The sequence below is a fragment of the Leopardus geoffroyi genome (genome assembly GCF_018350155.1).
Source record: "Leopardus geoffroyi isolate Oge1 chromosome D3 unlocalized genomic scaffold, O.geoffroyi_Oge1_pat1.0 chrD3_random_Un_scaffold_43, whole genome shotgun sequence".
Taxonomy (NCBI): domain Eukaryota; kingdom Metazoa; phylum Chordata; class Mammalia; order Carnivora; family Felidae; genus Leopardus; species Leopardus geoffroyi.
In genome coordinates this window covers 143905-159271 of record NW_025543558.1, presented here as the reverse complement: position 1 = coordinate 159271, position 15367 = coordinate 143905, and the positions used below count along the sequence as shown (strand labels likewise).

General features: G+C 51.4%; 1 long non-coding RNA gene across 1 annotated transcript; it reads right to left on the bottom strand.

Annotated features, from left to right (window-relative positions):
• Positions 1-284: 284 nt before the first annotated feature.
• On the bottom strand, positions 285-9830 carry LOC123595674. Its single transcript, XR_006711297.1, has 3 exons — positions 9679-9830; positions 8841-9013; positions 285-655 (listed from the first exon to the last, which is right to left on the bottom strand). It is a non-coding gene; the product is annotated as an uncharacterized LOC123595674 (long non-coding RNA).
• Between the last annotated feature and the right edge of the window lie 5537 nt (positions 9831-15367).

Genomic DNA, 15367 nt, shown 5'->3' with positions numbered 1-15367 from the left:
CCAAGTTTCTTTAGCTGATGGCTAACACCAGATATTTTTAATGTGTCCACACTGCAAAGAAAGCATTTCTTGCTAGAAAAAGTGTAGTTAAGGTCAGTCATTAAAATACAACGACAATTGCTGCAAATTAAGTCTGATTATATCAAAACCATGGTTGTAGAGCTAAGGGACATTCGTAAAGGATAATGCAGGCTGTGTCGCGGTGATTTTACAAACGTGGTAAAATCCTTTTCTCTGTCAGGGTTTCTTAACAAACAATTACACAATGATAATTACAATACACGCACAGGTTATAAAAGCCCTGTATTTGTCGTAGGATTTATACCTACAACCGTGATAGTACATACACTTGAAAGACTAAACTGAGATATAAGAACATCAATTGATTCCAAAGGGTATTTATAGCCCGGATATACATGAAAGTAAGGAACTCTCTATAGGGAGTGACAAATTTACAGAAATGTACGAAACATTAAATGCTAAATGAGTTTCTCTATCTCATTCACGAATTTTGCAGTAATTAAATACTGTAATACAATATCTCAGGGTCCATATAACAAGGATTAACAGATGAAAGATCTGGTTGAATTTTCAAATGTAGTCACCGCTGGGCTCTGCGTGCTGCAAGACCATCGGTAGAAGCAGTGTGGGTAAACTGCAAGATAAAGGAAAGAATCAGTCTTAAGACATCAGCCCGAGAAGCACCTTCCAGGGCCCCAGGTGGGGCCTAGCGCGTGCCCCCCCTCCCCAAAGACCTTCCTGGCTGAAGAGATTTGAGAATCTAGAGAAAATATGAAGCATTCTGCATTACCAATGAGAATTATTCGACTGAGTTCATACTGGCTTAAGACTGAAAGTTACCAAATTAAAAAAAAAACAAGATGAAGGAATCAATCAACTATTCTTTTTTTTTTTTTCAGGATTTTAAGTAATCTCCACTCCAAAATGGGGCTCAAACTCACTACCCTAAGTTCAAGGGTCATAGGCTCCACCTGGCCTCCAGCCAGGAGCTCCCAACAATCAAACACTGTGGCTGAGACAGGAAAACAGGATGAGAGCAGAACAAAGCCCACCCCTCGAGGCCCTCAGAGCAGGGAGAAGAGGGCTGGGCTCCGGGGCCCACACCCGAAATCTCCATGTTCAAACTCAGCCCCTCAGAGGGCAATGTGCTTCCGCTTTTAAAAGCTAATCTCTCAACTGAGAGGCCACCAGCGTCACTCACGTGAGGACTAGAATCCTCTTGGGCCTGGTTCATTCAAGAAGGTGTGCGTAAAACAAGCCAGCCAGGGCCTGCTGACCTAGGAGCTCCACCAGACCAGGCAGAGGCCAGTGCCACTTGCTCCCGAACGACCGGGAAGGTCAGCTCAGACCTGGAAAATCTCCTACTGCTCCGACAGCAATCCTGCCTGCCTCCCACAAAAGACATTAGCAGACACTGAAGCCAAATTTCTTTTTTTACGAAAAGAGTGGAAATACAGTTTTCTCCGGAAAAACTGAGAACACACCAACACACAAACACCAGAATCGTCTTAGCAGGTGTAGAGAAGCTCGTGTGTGTGTGTGTGTGTGTGTGTGTGTGTGTGTATGTGTATGTGTGTGTGAGTCTGTCTATGTGCATCTGCGTGTCTGTGTATTTCTGAAAGTCCCTAAGTGAGCCTGGTGCGGCCGTCCTGGCTCACGTGGACATTGCGCAGACAGGACACAGGGTGTCCGACTGTGGCCTGCATGGACGGTGCCCTCTACTCACCAACAGGAGGCGTCGGCAGGATTAAGACATGACTGGCTGAATCCAGCCTCTGTGGTGCAGATACCATGCCTGCTCCAAGCAACACAAGGGGCAGCGTGCAAATGCAGCATGCGGTTAGTCTTCAAATAGCACATGAGGGCACAAATACAGCCACACACATTCTAAACCACAGCAGCAACCACTGAGGGCTCCCGGGGCACTTCTGAGTGGGGTTCTCTCCACCCGCAAGCAGCCGGGGGAGTCCCCGGGAGTTCACTCTCAAATAGCAACGGGGCAGTAGAGGCCATGAAAACACTTTCGCCGTGTCCATCTGCCATCTTGTGAAAGAGGGGCCAGGGCTGCCCATCACATACGTAGCTCTGCAAGTGTCTCTCTGAGGCTGGTCCAACGCTCTGAGGACACCCACGATGCCTAGTTGTAGTAGTTGAGAGAATACGCTCATATTCCATCAGATAGAAAAGTTAAAAAAAATCTCTTTCACTGTGACACTTTGATAAGCAGAAGTGAGGAGTAACCTTAGATCATTTGAGCCTGAGCATGCCACAGCACCTGAACGCCTAGTTACATATTCAGTCGGCCATTCTCCATCAGTGTTCACATTCCAACCCAAGAGCCTCCCATACCTCCGCCAAGAGGCTGGGGCAGAGCAGCACGTCACATACAGACCGGCAGCATCTTCTTTGGCTGCATAGAGGACAGAGAGGAAGTGACCCAGAAGTCTGCAGGGAGAGTCTCTGCTGACCCAGCCGGTAAGTCAAGAGCGTCTGGATCTACACTGCTATCTCCAAGAAGGTGCCCTCCTAAAGCTTCTATCATCATCCTGGGAAATTACAGGACACATTGTGAAATAAAAACCAAAAATATATACCAAGGTTACCAGCCCTTTAAAATGACCTCACTCTGCAAGTGTGTTTACAGCTGTTTACCCCCATTCCGGACAGCCATTGGGGGCCCCCTGCCCAGACGGCTGCCCCAGGCGGCAAAGGGCGGCAGGGCCATATTTGTGCCAGGACCCTGACCGGGCACAAGTCAGGACAGTCCTGGGCTGACTGGACCTGCCGCACTGTCTTTGTGAAATCACCTTCCTGCTATAGAAGATACTACCTTTGGGTTTTCCAAACAGTCTTTAAGCTGCGGACAGTGCTACACGCTAGGACAGTCCCACCGCACCCTTTCACGTGTCCTATTCTCGTCACACTCGAGTGTTCTTATGGCAATGAAGACAGTCTTAAGTAGTGGTGTGGGACTAAATCAGTCCTGGTGTTGTAGAAGGAGAAATCAACACTTTGTGTCTTTTTAAATAAACGACTGTAACCTTCCCCCAGAGCACAGGGCCCTGGACTGCAGAGAGACCTCCGGCCGCCCCCAGACACAACTTACAGGCTCTATTGCCAGGCTGCCGTCAACGTGTTATGATGTGAAAAATATTTCTCAAGACTATCAAAAGTCAAATACCAAAAGGAAAGAAACCAAACTCCTCACCTCTGTTAAAATATTGGTTTCTCAATAGCTCATTGGTTTGGTTTTTTTTTTAAGTTTTTGCAGGTACATTTATTTATTTTTGAGAGAGACAGAAACAGTATGAGTTGTGGAAGGGCAGAGAGCTAGGGAGAGAGAGAATCCCAAGCAGAATCCCCATTGTCACCGCTGAGCCCAATGGGAGGCTCAAACTCACGAAGTGTGAGATCATGACCTGAGCTGAAAGCAAGACTCAGACACTGAAATGATTGAGCTACCAGGCGCCCCTGTTTGTTAGATTTTCAGAGAGAGAGGGAGAGAGAGAGAGAGAGAGAGAGAGAGAACGATTGTGTGTGAGTGAGAGAGGGGCAGATAGAAAGGGTGACAGAGGACCCAAAGCAGGCTCCACGCAGACAGCAGCCAGCCCAATGCTGGCCTCAGACTCACAAGCAGTGTGATCATGACCTGAGCCAAAGTCAGACACTTAACCAACTGAGCCACACAGGCGCCCCAAAGCTCATTTGTTAATAAATTAAGAGCTAAGCTTAACTTGTAAGGTAAAATTATCTCCACATTTGGGAGAGTAGTCTGGTACATGATTCCTACAAACATAACAATCTACGTTCCTGTTTTTTTTTAAGATTTTATTTTTAAGAAATCTCTACACCCAACACAGCTGAAAGTCACAACCCAGAGACTATGAGTCACGCTATCCTCTGACTCAGCCAGCCAGGCACCCCCAAATCAAATACTTAACAGTTAACGCAAATTTACATATCATTAGGCTGAAACTTATTTCACCGACCCTTTGGTCAGTCCCAATGACCAAAAGGTAGTTTAACTTTCATTGCAAGATAGCACGAGCCTGAAATCATGAGCAAACACCCCAAATGTTATGTCAATCTAAAGGATGACAACATATTGCAATTGCATCGATACCAAGACTTCAAACTGAAAACAAAACCATGGAAGCCTAATAGTGTATTTTCAATAAGAGATGTTAATGTAGAGTCCATTAATGGGCTTGATTTACTTATCTTTGAGAGGCAGAGAGACAGCATGAGCAGGGGAGGGGCAGAGACAGATGGAGAGAGAGAATCCCAAGCAGACTCCCCACCGTCACCACTGAGCCCAATGGGAGGCTGAAACTCACGAAGTGTGAGATCATGACCTGAGCCGAAAGCAAGACTCAGACACTGAAATGATTGAGCTACCAGGCACCTCTGTTTGTTAGATTTTCAGAGAAAGAGGGAGAGAGAGAGAGAGAGAGAGAGAGAGAGAGAACGATTGTGTGTGAGTGAGAGAGGGGCAGATAGAAAGTGGAACGGAGGACCCAAAGCAGGCTCCACGCAGACAGCAGCCAGCCCAATGCTGGCCTCAGACTCACAAGCAGTGTGATCATGACATGGGCTGAAGTCAGACACTTAACCAACTGAAAAACACAGGCGCCCCAAAGCTTATTTGTTAATAAGTTAAGAGCAAAGCTTAACATGTAAGGTAAAATTATCTCCACATTTGGAAGAGTAGTCTGGTACATGATTCCTACAAACATAATAATCTACGTTCCTTTTTTTTTTTTTTTTTTAAGATTTTACTTTTAAGAAATCTCTACCCCCAACACAGGGCTCAAAGTCACAACCCAGAGATTATGAGTCACGCTGTCCTCCGACTCAGCCAGCCAGGCACCCTCAAATATAATACTTAACAGTTAACGCAAATTTAGATATCATTAGGCTGAAAACTTATTTCACCGACCCTTTGGTCAGTCCCCATGACCAAAAGGTGCTTCAACTCCCATTCCAAGATAGCACGAGCCTGAAATCACGAGCCAACACCCCAAAAGTTATGTCAATCTAAAGGATGACAACATATTGCAATTGCGTCGAAACCAAGACTTCAAACTCAAAACAATACCCATTGAATCTTAACAGTCTATTTTCTTTTTTTTTTAATTTTTTTTAACATTTATTTATTTTTGTGACAGAGAGAGACCGAGCATGAATGGGGGAGGGTCAGAGAGAGAGGGAGACACAGAATCCGAAACAGGCTCCAGGCTCTGAGCTGTCAGCACAGAGCCCGATGTGGGGCTTGAACTCACGGACCACGAGATCATGACCTGAGCTGAAGTCGGACTCTTAACCGACTGAACAACCCAGGCGCCCCCTAACAGTGTATTTTCAAGAAGAGATGTTAATGTGGAGTCCATTAATGGGCTTGATTTACTTATCTTTGAGAGGGAGAGAGACAGCATGAGCAGGGGAGGGGCAGAGAGAGATGGAGAGAGAGAATCCCAAGCAGACTCCACGTCGTCGGCACGGAGCCCGACTTGGGGCTCGACGCCACCAACTATGACATCATGACCTGAGCCCAAAGCAAGGGTCGAGCGCCGAATCATCTGAGCCCCCCAGGAAGCCCACAGGAACGGGCCTTTGGGGAGAGGGGTCCAGGCTCTCCGGGAAATTAGACAAGGGTGCCGTGGAGGGGGATTTGCAGTGGGGACACTGAGGGCATTCCCAAAGGCGTTCAGTGTTCTGTAGAAGGATCAAAAGATTCCTGATTCTCCACTGAGCCCATGAGTCAAACAGAATTCCACAGGGAAATCAGAAACAGAAGCCATGAAACTTCCACGTGGCACACGAAGGAAGAGTGTTTCTCTCTCCACATAAGAGCTAAATGCACGCCAGTCTCACGAGCCTGTGAGGGGAAGGGACAGGCAGAGCTCAGGCAGGAGGAGGCAGCACCAAGGACTCCGTGCCGCACAGCACAGACGGGGCTTGGGGACAGAGGACTAGCTGTGCGGTGAAGCTACGCGCTGCCTTGCTCCAATACGGGTTGCAGGGTCTCCAGCAGGAGAGCAGTGGGTTCTGGGTCGGGATCTGCACCAGAAGCGCCAGGGCGGTGACATCGAAGGTCCCATCTGAGGCCGTCAACGTGCCGTGAACTCCACTGTCTACGCGATTGTTGGCATCCTCTTTAAGGCCAATCGATAGGACCCAGCGAATCACTGGGTCCTTCCTCCAAACCAGCACCTCTGCCGACAGTAAACACCCATGGCCACGGTGGCTGCCGAAAGCTCTCTCCATCACATCCACACCCTGTAATGCTGGACAAGGATCTCCGCTGTGTGCCCCAAGCCTATGCTTCAGCTGCACACTCCGGGTGTTCTGGAAAACCTTCCTCCCGTCAGACAACACTGTTGGCCCCGTGCCTGCGCACCTTGTCACTTCAACACAAACGTCTCAGTTCTAATCGCAAAGCCCGCTTTGTGGACTCAGTTGAAAATCAGAGAGACCTGAAAAGACTCCCCAGCATATTAAGAGACTGTGACGGGACACCTCACGTTCATGCAAAGTAACAAAGGATGCATTTGCTTTAGGAGACATCGAAAAATCACCAGATGATTCACTAGTTACTTCTGGTGAAAGACTGCTTCTGTCAACTGTGAAGAGATTGAAAAGGAAGTACACACTACAGGAAACACATTCACCCAGTTCATTTCCAAGGTCTTTCACTAGGTAAAATAACAGTTGTTCAAACACATGGACACGCTTCAAACACTTACAGATCGTTACCACGTTTCTCTGTTACATACCTTATAATTAAATTATGTATATACACAACGTGTATCACAAAGGTTGGCTTCTGGCTTTTCTTGTGATTCACAATAACTCAATCACAGCTAGGCTATCCTTCAACTGGGCCATCCCCGCTGCCCCTTTTTTTCAAGTTTTTTTTTATTTTTGAGAGAGACACAGACAGAGACAGAGACAGAGACAGAGACACAGCAAGAAAGTGGGGGAGTGGCAGACGAAGGGAGGGAGGGACAGAATCCCACCTAGGCTCCACACTGTCAGCGCAGAAGACGACAAAGGGCTCGAACCCACGGACCGTGACATCATGACCTGAGCTGAAGTCGGAGCCTTAACCGGACGAGCCCTCCAGACGCCCCTCGCTTCTGGATTTTCAATCGGCCCCCAGCACCGAACTCTGCGCTGAGGAACCAGAGTTACAAGCCCACATCCTGGAGGCATGGAAGACTCGTCTGCCTTTTGTGGTCAGTTACTTCCTTCCTCAGCTTTCAGACGCCCAATTCCTTGCTGTGGCTGCGCCCCTCCCGGTTCCAGAACTCTGCCTCCTCCGTGTGGAAAGATGGACGAGCACTGTGACCGCCAGGGACCAGGCCTACTGAGCAGGGTCCTGATTTCCCTCAAGGATTCAATTCTCGACACCACACAAGATTTTCCAATCACCTGCTCCAATGGAAACCTCAGGTGAGTGCTTCCCAGCCTTACAGTTAGAGCCCACTCAAAGGCATTGAGAAATCTGCTGAATTCTGCAGGGAGTAGGCACACGTATGAGGTCTCCTAACCTGTGCCTGACAACACGCATCTCACAGTTAGGACGTAAACAAAGCAGTAACAAGAATCGTGCCATCAAATACGACGTGACCACGGACGTGACTGAGACTCATTCTCCTGAGGCGGACATTGTCAACACTAGGCACCTTCCGTGGAGCCTTCTGGGGCTCTACCTCACCGCCACCTCCCTGAGAACTTCACTCCTCATAGCCCACTGTACCCAGAAGCCTTACCAGAAAGTGTCGGTTAACACATATTTTACAAGTGACGTGTATATGCTGTATTCCTTCATAAAACAAGGTAAATGTGATTAAGAAAACCATAAAGAAGAGAAAATACATTTACAATACTCTACTGGATGGCAACACATAACTTGCATATAAGTGGACCTGATCTTCAAACCCTGGCTGTTCAAGGGTCAACCGTATGTTTCTGGGACTGGCCATGCATGTCCACAGAGACCACAGTATGATCCACTCTCAGACACTGCGTTATACTTACGGTAACACAGAACCCAAGTCAGCGATTTGAACATCTCAGCCCCGGAGAAAGGCACCTACACACACTCTGTGAAACTGCATCAAATGCTGGGGCAAACAACTCACTAAACGCTGTCCTCATATGACCAAGTACTTAAACCATACCTCCTGAAGATGACAAAATAAACGTAGGAAACACAGTGAAATGTTTTGGCCAATTTTGTGACCTCTGGACTTACAAGACATACACATGTCTGAGAGCAGTGGGTGTGAGAGTCAGAGGGCACTACCACGAATCTTAACGTTTTCATTACAGAAAGTATAAGGATGTGGAAGAAAACACACTGGCGACATCTAAGGGACCGAATTTTCCCAGCATGGTTCCAGGAGCAAAAGGCCCTGGAGGCCTTTTTATGTCCGTGGAGGCCATAATACTGCTCTGCCGCTATAGAGTCTATTGAACAAACGAACAGCTACTGCTTTCAAAACAGGTACAGCTGAAAAGTGCTCAGCAAGGTGACAAGAAACACAACGCTTATTTTTTAAAGTTTTTGGTGTTTTTCAGCTTGTCCGCCCAATTTGCTGAGTCCCAGGGCACGCTGGGAAGGGTTTTCAATTCAGTGGCTGCAATTCAGTGGCTGTGGGGAAGCAGAGTGATGAAATGGGAGGTGGGGGGTGTCCACAGCCACGTGAGGTCTCCCGACACGGGGAGGGGTCTGCAGGCAGAGAGACCACGGATCTAGAGGAATGAGGCCAGTAAGACCACCCACACGCTGGAAACACGCAGGGGACACCAACCTGGTCATGCAGGCTCGTCGCTAGTGTGGCTGGGGTGGACCTTTTGTCTTCTGGCGAGCAACCAGCGGATGGATTTGGTGATGCCCTTCTTCTTGGGGGCGTTGTTCAGTGAGTCCTGGCAATTTTTAGTGTTGCTGTCGTTGCTCGAGGGGCCATCCTGAGAGCCCGAGGATCTGGGGGACGCACAGGAGAGCATCTTCCACGCGTGCTCGTCACACGACACACCGCCCCGCGTGATTAGAAGCACAATCCCCCAGCTTCTAGGGAGGGCTGCGCCCTGGGAGCTGACACTCTCTCCCTCCCAAGTATATCTGGAGTCCAAGCGCCCTGGGTTGAGAACGCTCAGCACCCCTCCCTGGCCGTGACCCGGGAGCACGGAGGACATGCACACCTGAGCCACCCCAGGACGTGGTGTGAGTAACAGAGAGGCTGCTGGAGCTGCCTGGTGGGGGTGGGGGGAAGAGAGCATGGCTCCTGACAGCCCCACAGGGCACAGTGCGGCCCAGGGGAGGAGCCCTAGGGAGCATGTCACCCAGGACCCACCGGGAGGAAAAGGGAGGTCTCAGGACGGCTGGTGCGTAGGATCTGAGCAAACGAGGCTGCCCTACAGCCACCAGCATCACAAGACTCTGGTCTTTCCCACCTGCCTTTTGCTCTGCCGGCCACACCCAGGGCACCCAGGCAGGTATCCCAAGAACGCCGTGCACGTAAACTCAGTTCATTGGCCTTTCCTTGGAATCGCTGTTCCGACCCTTTCTCCCCCATGTAGAGATCAAAGGTTTCTCAGAGCTGAAAACCAGCGCACAGGCATGTCTCCTACGATGCCTGTGCCCCTTACTTTGTGGCGTCCCTGATGTCCTCGTGGCTGGCCTTGTGCAGTGCCCCTTGCTGCAGCCTGTCCAAGCTCAGGGACCTCTGGGAAGAAGGAGCTGATGGTACACATCGTGTCCTTGCCACCCTGTCTTGTGACTCCTCCTCCAAAGGCAGCAACTGTGGGGTGCAGAGGAGAGTGACATGAGTTCACCGTGCACCCAGACAGAGGAGCACACAGCCCTGAAATCACAGCCAGCAACTCATTTGAAAAGCTATGAGCTGTGCTTTGTGCAGCGTCCAAAACGCCTTCCTAGGATCGGCCTAACGCCAGGCGAAAGGGTGGATTCGCGTCCGGGCAGTGGGCCCACTGAGACCCCCAGCCCATCTGCACCGAGGGGTGTACCCTCCCCAGGACCTCGCCCCACCAGGAGCCCGGCCACCGAAGGTAGAGGCGGAGACCCAAACCATGTCACCGTACACCACGGCCAGCTGAGAAGGAAGGTGTTTGTTTCCTGACGCCATTCAGGGCAAACCCTGGCGAGCACGGAGCCCTCCCACGCACGATGGTCCAAAGCTCTTTGTTTGGGGGAAGTGGAGGGAGCTTGTGGCCTAATCCACTGTCACTTCTGGTAGCGATGCAAGGCTGGAATCTACGGGGACGTGTGTAAAGTGACAAGGCACCCAACCCCCTGACCCCACACTCGGGTCTGACTTCTGCTTCTCGGGGACATTTCGGTTGATGTTACAAACTGACGGACTCATCTGCAGCTTACAGACAGTCTGCTCGACACGGTGGAGACACAGTGTCCCTTGGCTGCCGTCACGACAAATGAACCCCTTCAGACTCCATTTTTCCTTCTGTGACAGGCTGTGGGTCTGCGGCTATGTGGCTGTGGGCCCTGGAAAGGACCGTGGGGCCACGGACCCACCAGCGTCATGACCCTTGACAGGTCCTGGTGGTGAGGCAGGGCCGGATCTCATGAGACACACGTGTAGGACTGGCGAGACAGGCACAGCCAACTGGGTTCGTACCAGGACCTCCGAAGCTGCGTGGGGCTCGGGACACCCATGGCGGTCAGCACCAAGCGGAGCTGAGCTCAGGGAAGACACAAGCTTAACCAACAGCTCCAGAACACCTGCCTCCTCTCCTGATTTCCTGACAATCATCAGACAACAAAAGGCTACCTTAACAGGCTACAAATTATCCACATAAAACCAAACAGGGTCAGACTCAGTCAACACAAGTAGATTTCATACCCAGGTGGAAGCAAAGATATGGAGAAGACAAACACCAAAAGGGAACAGGACAGGGAGCCACACCAGCGACCAGGCTATGAGGTGAGCAGAGACGGAGGGTTCTGGGAGCACACCCTCCCCTGTGTCACAGCGCAGTCCACACACAGGCCCCCGCCCAGCACTGGGTCCTGCCAGACTTGTGCCTATGGGCCATTTCAGTCTCAACCAAAACGGGAGGCTCCCGCGAGGCTGGGAAGTGCAACGCCCGTGCTGGCCCTGTCCGCATGGACCTGACACCCACTGCCCGTACACCTAGACTTCATCCCCCAAAACCTCCAAAGAGCCCTCCAAGTAGCCATCAGTGAGCTGCGGGAGCAGGCCGTCCTGCCTGGGTGTTCATCACACGACCCTCTGTTCCTTGAGAAAGTCTTGCTACAGAGGAAAAGGCAGCACGAGCCAGCAGAATGCAGGGCGTGCTCTGTGCCCCGGCGCCGGTGTGAGCTCCTGTTCTCTGAGGACCGTGCACCGATGGGCAGTGTGTGGACACCCCAAGGGCCATGAACCTTTCGCTGTCCTCACTTACCAGGAGAGCAAAGCAGGAAAAAAAGACGGTGATGAAGACACCCCGGTCACAAAACAACCAGTGACCGAACTGGCACTTGAACGCAAGAATTCAACTGAACGGACACACCGTCTGTGCAGCGGAGGGGCTCCCCCAGCTGTCGCCCAGCTCTGTATCAGAGGCACGGCCCTGTCGGCGCATGGCTGGGAAGGTCTGGGATGGGGGTACGGTCCAGGGAGCAAGGCATCCCAGTTAGGAGGCGGACTCTCTGGTCGAGGGTTCCGTCCCGAGGCACGGAGCTTCCCCTGAGAATGGGCACACCCACATCATTGTCCTCTGGACACAGGAGGTGTCCTGTCCCGGCGAGGGGCACTGTAAATGGGAGAAGGGCGCCCCAGCAAAGGTGGGGTATGTGGCAGAGTGGTGTCGCGGCCAGTGTTTGCCCTGCAAAGTGTCCTCATGCACAGGACCCGGGCTCTCAGGCTCTGCTTGCACATCTGGAAATGGGCTAACCACACAAGCTGTGGCTCGCGGGGATGTCTGTGAGGGCCAGGTCACAGGATCCTAAACCACTGCACACACCAGGTGGCGAACCCTAAGAGCTCTCTGAATGCTGCTGGCTACGGCTGTCAAAAGTGGTGATCCCGAAATCGAAACTCTACGGCACTGCTTCCGTAATTTCTCTTCCTAGAAACTTCTAGGTCTCACGGAACAACGTTCGCAGCGAGCAAGAGACAAACGAGAGACAACGGTGAGCTCTGGTGGCCGTCGCAGGTACCGTGGAAACCGGCCGCCACGCTCGAGCCCCCAGTGGCTCCTGGACTTCCCCGCACACGCCAGCCGCTCGTCCTTACCCAGCTGTGGTGCTCACTGTGAAGAGACGGGCACTCTCCCCCACACCACAGACAAACACAGCTAGGTTGCACTCCTAAGCACTTTCGCTTTCTCCGATGCTTCCTGACATCACTAGGCTGACAGAGGCATGCAAAGGAAGGAAGAGAAATCACATTTACTGCACACTTGGAAGTTACCATTTCCAAGACCAAACGAGCAAACATATTTTAAAGAGAACAGCAGGATGGATATCATTGAGAGAAGATTTAGAAACAACCACGACTGGAAGCAGAACTTTGTTCCACCACACATCTGAACGTAATAGGTTATTCGACATTTACCAGAGACACTACCAATGATCACTCAGGGACGTAAAACTCCATTACAACATACACAACTTATTAAAACACGGCATCTTGTAGAACAAAGACATCTAACAGGTGCCTATTCTAAACTTTCCTGTAACTGTTCTCCTTGTTGACAACCAAGTTACACTTTTACAGTATCACCCTAGGGGATGCCGAAGTTCCCGCAACACCTTGTGTAACACCAAACAAACCCACTCTGTTAACGCCCTGCTGGACGTGAATGTGAAATCCTGACCTAGAATTTGATTGACAACCTCTCACGAATTGCCGTGCTGGTTACAGGAGGGTGCCCTGGGCAGGTACGTGATAAAAACGGGCTGAGGGGCAGGTGACAGCTTCACGTTGCAGGAGTCCTGAGTTTCAGTGTAGAAGGCAGTACTTGTGCTCAGTAAGCCCATGAGATCTGGAGTCCTGAACACGAGTGTCGGCACCACAGAGCGTGCTGTCTGTATCGAGCTTCCGTTCATCTACGGTCAGTGCCTTATCTCTTTTGAAGAAACGCTTCGTTTACAAATTATTATCTAGATCATACCCGTATCCACCTGTACTATACAGTGATACGCTAACGACAATTGATCACTATTGGGGCAAAACCCCACTGTCTACTGACAAATGAAGGTACAGGAGAAACAACACGAGCCAGCCACAACTGACCACAGACCCTCCAGGGCAAAACAACAAAATAACAGAACACAAACCGCAGAACTTTTACCCTGTGTCTCCTTCCAGCTAGCACTGCGTCTCTGCTCCCAACCAGAGTTCGAGTCCTCCAGAAAGCTGCCCCTACTGTGTCTACACAGACTCTGGAACTCGGGCGAGTGGGCTTTAGCGCAAGGGCTCCTGGACCAGACCACCGTGGTCCTCGGCCTCCACCTTGCCTGGCCCCACCCAGCATGACCAGGCCCCCGGTCTCCCTTTCCCCGAGCACCGGGCTCACTGAGCTCCTTCCCCCTTGTGACCGCTTGGTCTCTGCCAGTTCTGTCTCTCTCTCTCCACCACCACACTGGGCAGTGCCCAGAGAGCCCCCCTTGGACTCTGGGGCTATCCACAGGTGCCCATCTAGGGACTTGTCAATCATCTGTCAAACAGAAATAGAGAACTAACACACATATCACCTTTTACTTCCCGTTCGCTGCTGGTCTCCCCTCACTACACTGTGCACACAGAGGGGTGCAGGCCTCTCCTCTGACTTTTTAGCTATTTATTGTTTTCTTTGTTTTATTTCAAGTGGGGGAGGAGCAGAGAGAGGGAGAGAGAGAGAATCCCAAGCAGGCTCTAGGCGCGGTCAGCGCAGAGCCCCATGCGGGGCTGCTGGGCTCCGGGGCTCGATCTCACAAACCCAGAGATCGTGACATGAGCAGAAATCAGCAGTCGGGCGCTTGACCGACTGAGCCACCCGGCGCCCCTCATCTGGGTTTTTCAGTCATGCTGCACCCTAGCTCTGGGACGATGTCTGCACCAAACTTGTTCCATGACTACAGGTGCTCAAAACTTACCCAAATATATAAAAATATACGCGGCTGAAGAGCCAAAGGACGAAAGTCCTTAAACTCCAAAGGTGACTTCTTTGTTGTTTAAGGATGAATACACATGTTCCCTTCACCTTCATTAGCGTTTCAAACCCTTACTAATTTGCATTGTGCTGTGCTTAACACTAGGTCCTATCTTAATCCACATTGCTACTTTATACAAAGAGAGAACAAAAGCTCTCAAAAGTAAATTCTAAGGCAGCCAAAGAAGAATGGGGGAAGCTGAAAAGAGAAAGCAGCCTATCGGTTCTTTAGTTCCAGAAGAGCCTCACAGACAGAGGAAAAGGCAGGTGACATTGGAGCAGGCAGGTGGGTCCCATGAGAGCCCCCAGAGGATGGAGGTCCTTGCCTTGGAAGGCTCATGTCGCAGACGGGCCACACGGCCTTTCTGGCGGCGCCGCAACACCGCGCTGCTGCTGCTGCTGCTGGCATCCGTGGGGCTGTCCGCCAGACGGAACCTGGAAGCTGGGACGCTGCTGACGTGCGTCCGCCTGAAATACGGACGGAAACAATCAAACAAACACGCACACACACACCAAGGTTGTTATCTAAAGAAAAGTGGACTTTGTCAGCCAGGCCAGAACCCGTCAATTGGGAAAATGAGGTCACAGAAAAAGGTCTCCATGGAAGGCATCCTTGCCCCTGGCTCCAGTGCAAGCCCGCTAGCCGGGCCCTGTGGAGACAGGGTCTCCCGGGCCCAGCAGGTGCAACGCATCCCCGCGGCCCAGACGTCCCCGAGGTGGAGCAGCGCCTGCCCCCAGTCAAGCTGTCGTCCTGCGTGTCTGCACCACCTCCTGCCCAACTGACCGGAAAGCACTCCTGTACGTCCCTCTGGCCTTCACCTGCCATCGGACCACGTGTGCCAAGGCCTTCGCTGTGATGCCAGGTGACCCCAGGTTTCCCTCCTCCAACCAGTATCGGGCGCCCCAGGGGCATCCGCGGCAGGATCCTCGGGAACCACACCTCGCACCTCCCGTAGACAGGAGGTGGCAGTGTGCCCGGTGTTTCCGAGGCAAAAGCGTCTCTGGCCTCTGTGCAGGTAGACTAACAGACAAATGTCCCCCTTGGCCATAGAAGTCTCCAGAAAAGTTCCATGGAGCCCCGAGCCCCTAGGGGGGAGTCACTTAATTGGGCTGTCAGCTGCTCCCCTCAGCAAAGGCTCTGGGCACGAAGCGGTCAGCAGCT